This window comes from Equus przewalskii, chromosome 32 (assembly GCF_037783145.1).
Source record: "Equus przewalskii isolate Varuska chromosome 32, EquPr2, whole genome shotgun sequence".
Classification (NCBI taxonomy): domain Eukaryota; kingdom Metazoa; phylum Chordata; class Mammalia; order Perissodactyla; family Equidae; genus Equus; species Equus przewalskii.
This window is the reverse complement of record NC_091862.1, coordinates 23,747,668-23,759,065: the sequence shown is the minus strand read 5'-3', so window position 1 is coordinate 23,759,065 and position 11,398 is coordinate 23,747,668.

Sequence of the window (11,398 nt, the reverse complement as noted above, 5' to 3'; positions counted from 1 at the left end):
TCAAGAAGAAACAAGTGAGTGAGGGAGAGTATAAAATGAGATGAGGCTTGGGAGCTAGGCAGTGGTCCTAACTCCAGACTTTGGAATCTATTTGAGGTGAAATTGGAAATTTTAAAGAGTTTTACTCAAGCCAGCATATATTTATTTTTGCTATGTACTAATGATCAATTTGGCTGCTGTGTGGAGAACAGATTAGAGAGAAGGTGGGAGATGACTAAGGAGCATATAGCCATAGGACATGTGACAATGATACGTGCAGTCACTGATGTTTTGTATCAGTGTGGTGGCAATGTATACTGGGGAGAAGTGGTCGAATTTAAGATAAAATGGGAGTATACATGTGTGGAATTGTTGATGGATTACATTCCAATTTTAATAGAGGGAACTTCAGTTCTTGAATAGAGAATTTTTACTTATGTGTGTGATATTTATATATTGTTCCAGACTCATTTGGCTGCAAATGACAGAAATTGAATTAAAATTAGAATAAAGAAAAAAAAAGAATTTATTGATGAGGAATATTGGGGATACAATTGGGAAGTCTAAGGATGGATCAGGGCCTTAGGGAAAACTGTCCAAGCCTGTAGATGATTTCTGAACTTTGTATCAACCACGCATTTCTGTTTGTTCCTGTCCTCTTGAAAAATATGTCAAGCCTCAGGGCACATAGCCTCAGGCAGCCCCAGGTTAAAAACATCAGAGGAATCACAGAGAAATTTCCTCATCCACGATCCACATCCTGAGTCTCTGAGAAGGACTCTGATAAGTTCTTCTTGGGAGTGTCGAGCAGCAGTGACCAAGCATTATGTGTAAGGCCTGGTGCCTATGCTTGCTGCAAATGGGGCAACAGCTTTACCCTATGCAGGTGTGGGGAAAAGCTTCCTGTGCCTGAAAAAATAAGGGGCAAATGCAGCTATAGCAATCCGCTGCAGCTCTTTAGAATAATCAGTGAGAAAGGCAAAACCAGTCCCTGACAACCAGGAGCTGGCCTGGACTCAAGCTAGACCTTAGTGTTTTCCTATTGAACATGACAATTTTGCAGAGCACTAACATCAGATAAGGCCGTGCTGTGACCATGACGGATCAAGAAAAAATGATACCACTGAGTAGTCATGTCTGAACACAGACAAAATATGTCCATTGCCCAAGCCACAAAAATCACTCAACAGCCCCCAACCCTGGCTAGATATAAGTAACTATTCCTTCTTTACCAATCACGGTGTTAGCTTGGGTTTAGTTTATTACTATATTCCTCCATAGAATTTCCCTCGCATCCTGATAACACGCTATCAGAGCCAAGCCCTGTTTTCTTAAATCCTCCCCCCAAATTACTAACACAAGCTGAAATCCTATACTAAGTCCTCTCTAACACCTTCTTACTGAGATACCCCCTGGGTCCCCATGATGTGCATTCATCATCTTATGGGCAAGAAGCAAAAATTCAACTCACTCAACTATGGCTTTATTCCTGGTGGCCTTTGGCTGGAGGCCATTGACATCAGTATTTTTATCATTAGTAAAAACAAAACAAACAACAATCACAACAAAAACTTCACTCTGGGGTGGGCCCTGTGGCTAAGTGGTTAAGTTCCCGTGCTCCACTGCGGCGGCCCAGGGTTTTGCCAGTTCGGATCCTAGGCCCGGACATGGCACCGCTCGTCAGGCCACGTTGAGGCGGTGTCCCACATGCCACAACTAGAAGGACCTGCAACTAAGATATACAACTATGTACCAGGGGGGATTTGGGGAGCTAAAGCAGAAAAAAAAAAAAAAAGATTGGCCACAGCTGTTAGCTCAGGTGCCAATGTTTGAAAAAGAAAAAAAAGAAAAAAAAGAAAAGCAGATACTCACAAAAGCAAATGCCCACAGCTGACCTAAAGTCTCTAGGCTTTGTATGCTAATCAGCCAACTATATGCAACTGTAAGCATTTAAATTGAAAAATATTTGACAGGTATTTCATACATTTTCCAAGTTATCTTAGAAAACTAATTTATCTGTACTATTTAAAGTATTAAGAATATCACCTAAGATTATGTTACACAGTGACTCTTTTTTTCATTTTTCTCATCAAACAGAACACAATACAGTAAGTTTTTAGTTATATGCCCCTAAAAAGAGAAGGAAGTTTTTGTACGGATATAATGGAAGTCAGTGGATTACCTTCCAGCTATGGAAGAGCCATGGTCCCACATCATAAAGTGGCTGCTTTAAACTGCAAGAAGGATTCTCAGGGTGCCCAAAAAGTTGTGTCCTGATGATCAGCTGTGAGCCTTCTTCTCACTTCAAATTATAGGACATTTAACAATAAGGCAAATCTAGGGGCCAGCCAGGTGGCACAGCGGTTAAGTTTGCACATTCAACTTCAGTGGCCCAAGTTTGCTGGTTTGGACCCCAGGCACACAGCTACATACCACTTGTCAAGCCATGCTGTGGCAGACTTCCCACATATAAAGTAGAGGAAGATGAGCACAGATGTTAGTGCAGGGCCAGTTTTCCTCAGCAAAAAGAGGAGGATTGGTGGCAGATGTTAGCTCAGGGCTAATCTTCCTCAAAAAAAAAAAAAAATCTAAAGGCCTGGGCATCTCATGTGGATCATAGGTTTTAGTTTTGCTTTTACACCTTTGGCATTTCTCCTGAAAGATATTCAAAGGATATTTTGTAAGAAACTCCAAGCTTCAGAAGGCCAAAGATACAAATCTGTAAAATTCTGTAGGCACCTGACATGGGGAATTTTGTGTTTATTGTTCTATAGTAATGCAGAAGATATAGGCAGGGTGTAAGATAATGATGAACCCAAAACTTCATAGAGTTGGAAAATTATCTTCTAATTCCTTTTCAAAAGAAGTGTTTCCGTTTAGTTCAGTAAGAAAGAAGGGTGCAGGAGAGTCCTTGAGGCATTGCACAAAATGCTTCCATTCTCCATCTCTAGGTGCGCTCTGTATCTCCCAGCCTAGCACCATTCAACTCTTCATTTATTCAGTCTACAGTTATTTGGTGAGCATCAACTACATTAAACCACATCCCAGGAGCTGTTTTAAGCCTTGGGAATATAGTCATATCAACACAGACAAGTGCCTGCTCTTATAGAACTTTTAAGATGAAGGTGAAAGACCATAAAAGTAAGTAAAGAAAGAAACAAGATAAGTGCTATAGGCAAATAAATCAGGACAAGGAAATACCGTAGAATGATTTGAAAGTGGGTACTATAGATTGTTTGATCATGAAGACTCTCTCTGCAAGAAAGAGTCAGCCACGTGAATATCTGAAAAGAGAGTTCTGGACACAGGCACAAGTGCAAAGGCGTTGAAGTGGGAAACTGTCTGTGTGCTGGAGGAACAAAAAAGAGGCCAATGAGGCTGAAGCTCAGTGAGCTCAGTAGGAAATGAATTTGGAAAGGTAGTCGGGGCCAGATTATGTAGCTTAAGCAAGTAGTTTTTATTTTATTCTAAGTGTATTGGAAAGCAAAGGAAGGACATGAATTAACAAGTTTATCATGGTTTCTGTTTCCAGTGTAGAGAATGGATTTAATTTGGGACCAGACTGAAAACAGGGAGATTAGTGAAGAGCTTATTGCATTAATCTAGGCAGAAAAGATGGTTGCTTAGAGTATGTGGTAACAGTCAAAATGGAGAGAGAGTGAAAGACTGAAGATGTACTTTGGAAGTAGAATCAGCAGGACTTGTTGAAGTGTTGGATGTGGAGAGGCAGAGAAAGAAGGATGACATTCCTGGGTTTATTTTCCTTCAGTAAAGAGTAGAAGGCATGACATTTACCAAAATGTGGAAGAAAGAGGGATCAAGTCCGGCAATGATGAATTAGCTGCAGACACATTAACTTTGAAATGACTTTGAAATATCCAGGGCGGATGTCCACATAGACAACGAGATTTGCATATGGCCCAAAGGTGCAGCCCTCTTCAGGGCCCTTCAAGCACCTGTGTCCGTTGCTCTTGGACAAATCAGCCTGGGAGCTAAAACTTGAAAATCAGCCTTACAGTCACTCAACAATCCCTCCCCTTTTCTCCTCTTTTATTTTCTCGCTTTTGAGTGGAAATCTTCCTTCTCTTACTCCCAAAGAGTTAGACTGTTCAGCCCAGGATACTGTAACATATTTCAGGATAGCTTTGACACTTTAAATGATTCTGTATTTGATCCTAAACATACCTACTCTACCAAAAAGAGTTCATCCCCACCTCTGCTGTCTTAGGAATGACTGACGGGTCCCCTTCTACGAGTCTCTCCTTAATGCACCAACTTCTGACTGCCACTTCCAAATCAAACCCATGCCCACCCCGTCTCTGGTTTAGTTGGCTGATTCCACATTAAGTCTTAGGTTCCTCTTTAAAGTCTTTACCACAAATTGAAAGAGGAAACAATGCCCCTTGTTTTGTTTTTATGAAATAATTCATTGACTGCAACGATAAAGGGCAGTTTTTAAAGTTTTCTGGACCCTTCATAAAAGAATGCATTAAGGATGGCTAATAGTCTATACTTATGCAGGAGAATGCTCTTTGAAATACATAAAAGCTATCATATAAGACATTTTGACTGTTTCCCTGATAAATATACTCAGTAAAATAAGCTTCCATTAACTATATTTCTGACTTTTGTCTTTTTTTTTTTTAAAGATTTTATTTTTTTTCCTTTTTCTCCCCAAAGCCCCCCAGTATATAGTTGTATATTCTTCCTTGTGGGTCCTTCTAGTTGTGGCATGTGGGACGCTGCCTCAGCGTGGTTTGATGAGCAGTGCCATGTCCGCGCCCAGGATTCGAACCAACGAAACACTGGGCCGCCTGCAGCGGAGCGCGCGAACTTAACCACTCGGCCACGGGGCCAGCCCCCTGACTTTTGTCTTACTCCATGATTTTTAACTAAAACAAAACAAAAAAATGCCAGTTTCTGCCTTTTCAGAAGAAATTACATATAAGAAGGCAATTCCTTTGCTGTACGGTCATGTGTCACTTAACAACGGGGACACATTCTGAGAAATGCATCGTTAGGCGATTTATTATTGTGTAAACATCGTAGAGTGCACTTACACAAACCTGGATACTGCAGCCTACTACACACCTAGGCTATATGTTACTAATCTCATGGGACCACCATTGTTGTATATGTGGTCCATTGTTGACTGAAACGTCGTATGTGGCGCATGACTGTATTTGTCCTTGTTATTGTCACCTACCTTCTATATTTAACAAGCAGATCCACAAAGGTTTTCCCTGAACATTATTTGCAATTGTTATTATTATTATTCCTAAGAGCTCAGGACAGAATTCTCAATTGTTTAGACAAGAAATTATGTATTCATTATTTTTCTTTCATCATGATTAAAAATTAGGCAGAAACATTAAGAAAAATATTTATTTCTTATACTTTGAGAGAACTACCTCAATCCAAGGAAAGCATAAGAGTACTATACTAATAAGATAATTTATTTGTAGTTAACCTAGCCACTAGGATCTAATGTGAGAATTTAAGCTGTATCAACACTAAAATATTGAGAAAAGAAGAAAGATTGACATCATCATACAGATATTTCATCTCAACACGAAATAAGAAACAGTAAGATGATTGTGTGGATGTTTTAGTTTTGACCAGATGTTTGGGACTCTGTCTAAATACTTTTGGTTTGTAAGTTTCCGGTGGATGAGAATGCTATCCAACCATAAAATACGTGTGCAAAAAGGAGTGAAATATATCCTTTAAAGATCAATCAAATGCATCAATTTTTGCTTCAAGCTTCCAGACCCATCTCTCACTTTGCAACTCACTATCTTATTAAAATTTGAGTTAAGACACTCTTTCATTTATGACCACTTTTTCAGTCTTTCTATTAGGAGAGATTGAGATAATAATATACATTAAATTCCATAGTGCAGCTCTGAAGAGTATGTGCCAAGAAATACTTCTTTAACAGTAGTTTTAATCATTACAGAAGACAGTTATAGTAACAGAAAACTGTACAAGTAATTCATATTTTTACCAAACATCATGATAAATCAGCCAATTAAACTAGAAAAGCAGAAGGGGCTTCTCACATATTGAACGTTGGAGTAAAATCTCTCAACAAGCATACTAACAGAGCAAGATTTTCTGTTTTCTTAGATTATGAAATCGAAATCAGTCCCAAGTTTTCTTCAATCAAAATATTTGTGTCTGAAAAGAGTGACCTCAGCTTTATTTCGTTTCTCTGTAATCCTCATAGATTTCAAGTATCTGACATATGACTTTCTCCTCTTTGTAAGCAACTATGAATTCTAACCATTCTTTTTTTGTGTGTTTTGTCTTAGATAATACCCCCCAAAATTGAGTTTTATGAACTAATGTTATTACAAGAAAAAGATAAATTTATTCATTACACACTGACTTCTTTTGTTTATTCAATCAAGGGATATAAAAAGTAATCACACATGCTTTAAAGAGAGAGAATAATTGCGATCAACGACCCCTGACTAGTCTATCAGCGAAAATTCACTCACTGAAAGGCACAACATTCAAAATAAATCCAGAAAAAAGAATATTTATGCAATAATGTTATAGATTCTGAGAGGGAAAGGAAAAAAAATGCTAGAACTGATTCAAATTTAACTTGAATGAAATTCCTTATCCTTTTAAAATCAGAGGGAATATCCATACTAGTATATCAACTGAAATTATTAATTCCCCAACTCTGCGCATCCCCACAATCTGTGTCTTACCAAATCAAAACTCAGGAGTTTAAAGAAAACTGCCATCAAATCCCTTACTCATGACATCTAATCCTTTAAGGTTTCAAAAGATAGAATGAGTACTAATTCATAGTAGCAGAAACCATTTTTTGATCGGGTAAGTTTGTAAAACTCCAACAATCACAATATGATTTGATCATTATTTATAATACTATTTTTCCTGAGGAATGCTTCAAGTCGGCTTTCATCCACCACTATCAACATGAAAAACAAAAGAAAAGAAGAGCTTCAAGGTCATAGGTAAATTGCTGTAATTTGCACCTTGGAAATCTAAATGGCAGAATCCGGTTGAGACAATCACACTAATGCCCTGAATAATTCTGGAAGAAAATGAACTGTCACTAAATTGGAATATACACAATTTTGCAAACTTCAAAAACCTCATCTTTTTGCAATAAAAGAAAAATATTCTTTATATTTGAAGCTAAGCAAAAGAGAAGAGGTCTTGAGGGTAGTGAAATTGGGTTATCTACGATTTTATTGCTAGTTTGATATTTTGAATTATTGCGGAGGGGCAAATAAAATAGTTCTCACAAGTATTTAGCAGGATGCTGGTTTTCACTAAAAAGTAATATAATTGCTTTAACAGAAAATTACATTTAGAGTGATTTCTTTTCTTTTTAAGGAAGATTAGCCCTGAGCTAACTGCTGCCAATCCTCCTCTTTTTGCTGAGGAAGACTGGCTCTGGGCTAACATCCATGCCCATCTTCCTCTACTTTATATGTGGGATGCCTACCACGGCATGGCTTTTTTGCCAAGTGGTGCCATGTCCGCACCTGGATCCGAACCAGCAAACCCCAGGCCACCAAGAAGTGGAACGTGTGCACTTAACTGCTGCGCCACCGGGCCGGCCCCTAGAGTGATATTTAGATTTTGAGTGATTTAAGAAAATGTTAGTAAAATAAAGGATATACCTATGAGATAATTTAAATAGAATTTTCTCTGCTTGACACCAAAATAGTGTTCTAAGAAGGTTGTAGAAATTGACTCTAGAACTTGGTGATTTTTGTATTCAAATATGTCACTTGTCTACCTTGATTTTATTAAATAGTATCTTATTAATTAAAAAGAAGCCAATATGGTGTTCTAAAGCTGAAGTTAATATTAAATGAGGGACTAAAAAGCATTAAAAGTGTTAAAACATTTATCTTTATTTTTTATTTTATTTAATTCACTCATAAATTATCCTAAAGAAAACTTGTCCTCCTGTCCCTCGCAGTGGGACATGCCAGGTCAGTTTATTCAAACAGTGATACATTTCTTTAATATGCTTCTTGGCAAACTGCCTAGAGAAGAGAAACAAGTTCTAATTTTTAAATACTCCAGACAGCTTATTAAAATTTAGGCTGAAACACAAAACTAATGCAGGCAGACCAACCACATCTGGGATCCAGCGTGCACTTTTTTATGGGCCTTGTTGATTCCAAGAGATTTATTTGATTGAACACATAAGCAGAAATAACACTGTTCTTGCTAACTTGCTATTTGTATAAATGTGTGTTTTTAAAATAAGTTAGAAGTGTGCACTAAATCCAATTTGCTGTTGAATTTTATTAAGTATCTGCAGGATAGCATAGAGTTATTTGACCAAACTCTTCCTCTTTGCCATGGAGAAGCGTTACCCATTGAAAACCGTGAACTCAAGTGGATGAATAAGTCTAACGGAGACAACAGGATCATATGAAAATGGTTTGTCAGATTTTTTCTTCTACTTCTGCACTCTCACGTTTACATACTCTCCTTTCTTTTATATGTACACATAAATAAATGTGCGCAAAATGGTGAAAGATGGATCATACCCCTGAAGGCTTACTTTTTGGCTTGAAGATTTAGGCAGAATACCACACATTCAAAACAAATAGATTATTTCTAATATTCAGCAGAAAATTAGAAGTCTTAGACATAGACTCATGTTTCCCAATTCAATTTTTGCAGTATATGAAAACAACAGATTGGACCTTCAAGTACTTGCTTTTCAGATTTGATTACCTACAATGCCGAAATACCTCTGGTGACTACAGGCTTCCCATTTCAAATAGTTCTCAGTATCATTATATAGGTCGTTAAATACGTTTTAGGTCCACAAGTGGGTTAAATTTATATTATTTTTCTACTATGAGGAATAAGGGATAATTATTATCTGTTTATTGCCCAAGAGGAAAGTTAGTTCCCAGAAACAAAATCTTGGTTAAATTTTGTTGTACACTACTTCAAACACAAATTGCCCACCACAGTTTAAGACTTGGATCTATACATAGGAAAATTTCCTGTCTGAAAATTTAATAAGATATATCATATGGAAAATACAGAGCTCCTGGAATAACTTGTAAAATAATTTAGAAAATGAAATTGTGTAAAATGTGTAACCACAGTATATAAGTAATGTTTCCTCTAATAATCATTAATGATGTGGTTATAACCAGACTTTCTGTAGCACTCTTCTTGTTATTTTTTTATAACTTTACAAATGTGGCTTTCTGCACCAAAACTGACCATACTTACTCACACCCTGCCCCCTTGTTTTGAACAAGTCTAAGGAAAATGTGCACAAATATTAATTTGTTTGAAGTTGAAATACACATGCTTATGCTATTTTAAGAAAAGTTTAATGGTTGCAACATTTCAGTTCTCAGAAACTTGGAGGAAATATTTCTTGTGTATGCAATGAAGCCAGTACCAAAGTATTAGTAAATGGAAAAATTATACTTGTTCAAAATCCATTAACCATTTTACAGCTCCATAGAATTGTATGAACATTTAAGACATGTTCGACAAGCAAATAGCCAAATAAAATGTGTTTTGACACCTAAAAAAGTTCCATTAATTTTTATTATTTCTCTTCCTCCTTTTTTATATAGCATGTACAAAGTAGGGAAAGAAATTGAAGGCAGCAATTATGGTCCTATATTTCTGTATATGAAATTTATTTTTATAAAGGTATTCACTTGGGTGACCCAGAATTTACACAATTATTCTCACCCTGGAACGGCAGAGGTAAACACAGAGACCCACTCTTTTCTGTCCTCTATCGTCAGGTAACCTCCACATTCCAGGGAGGAAAACGTTGACGTGCCTGTTTCTACCTTCCAGCAAACTATCTGAGGTCCAGATTCCTGGAGTGTTGGCTATAGATACAATATGTGAATTTAAAGTCAGATAGACAAGAGGTCAACATCAAGCTCTCCCATCCTTACCTCATCTGCTATTGACCCCCAGGGTCCTCATCCCTAGAACTGGGTGATGATGAATAACACCTGCCTTAGAAGCTGACGTGAGACATTCTGGACAGGAATTAGCACAGGATCTGGCATGTAGTAAATGCTTAATAAAGCTTATTACTATTTTACTACACGAGGAAAGATAACTCTAAAACAGGAGGATAGAAGCTACCTTTATTAACACTTACTAGTGTGCCAGGCACCGTGTGGGTACTTTACATGTGTGACCTAATTTCACCCTTACAATATTGTGAACCCATTTTACAGACAAGACAATGAACAGGGAGCATCCTCTGGTCCCCAGCAGTCCAAGAATCTTATCATTTTGCAGCTCTTTTGAACTATCCCTGGTTTAAAGAGGTTAACAGAAAAGAACATATCCTATATCTACATGAAAAATAATAATTTCTGGGGCCGGCCCGGTGGCACAGCGGTTAAGTTTGCACGTTCCACTTCGGTAGCCCAGGGTTCCCCTGTTCGGATCCTGAGTGTGGACGTGGCACTACTTGGCAAGCCATGCTGTGATAGGCGTCCCACATATAAAGTAGAGGAAGATGGGCATGGATGTGAGCTCAGGGCCAGTCTTCCTCAGCAGAAAGAGGAGGATTGGCAGCAGTTAGCTCAGGACTAATCTTCCTCAAAAAAAAAAAAATAGTAATAACAATAATTTGGTGAAACTTTCCTCAATTTGGCAGATATTACCACGTTAAACAAAGGTTTTCTTTAATAGTTCCTTGAATTAAGATGCGACTAGATGGAATTCTATAAATTGGGATATCAATTACCTTTTTACGGGTCTATTTCACTTTGTTTGTTATAACAGATTTGGAGTTAGGAGTTTGTTCTACTTCTGGCTAATACACATAACTAGTTTGATTTGCTTCTGTAGTTTGATTTCAAAGATGAATTTGGGTTTTGTTTCTTTAACCTTCATTCTTTGATAATAAGACCAATGAAATCTTCAAATGCCCAGAATAAAGCTAAATATCAAAAATAAATATGTAGAACACGTATATACAAACTAAACACTTAAAATCCAATCAATGCCAAATTTTAAGCTCTATTTCTGATACGAACCCAATCTCACAGGTGTGTGTGTGTACATATGTGCGTGTAAAACAAAGTTTGTTTGACTCAGAAAGTATATGATAAAAGCAAATATTAAACATTTACCCTCATCATACTACACATAGAATGTATACTAATATATTACCTCTCGAGTATCTAATGCAAAGAAGGAAATATTTGAGGAAATGGTGCAATTCACAGGACTGTTTTTCTTTTCTTTTCTTTTCTTTTCTTTTTTTGGTGAGGAAGATTGTCCCTGCCCTAACACCAGTTGCCAATCTTCCTCTTTTCGCTTGAGGGAAATTGTCCCTGAGCTAACATCTGTGCCAATCTTCCCCTATTTTGTAAGTGAGACACCACCACAGCGTGGCTTGTTGAGT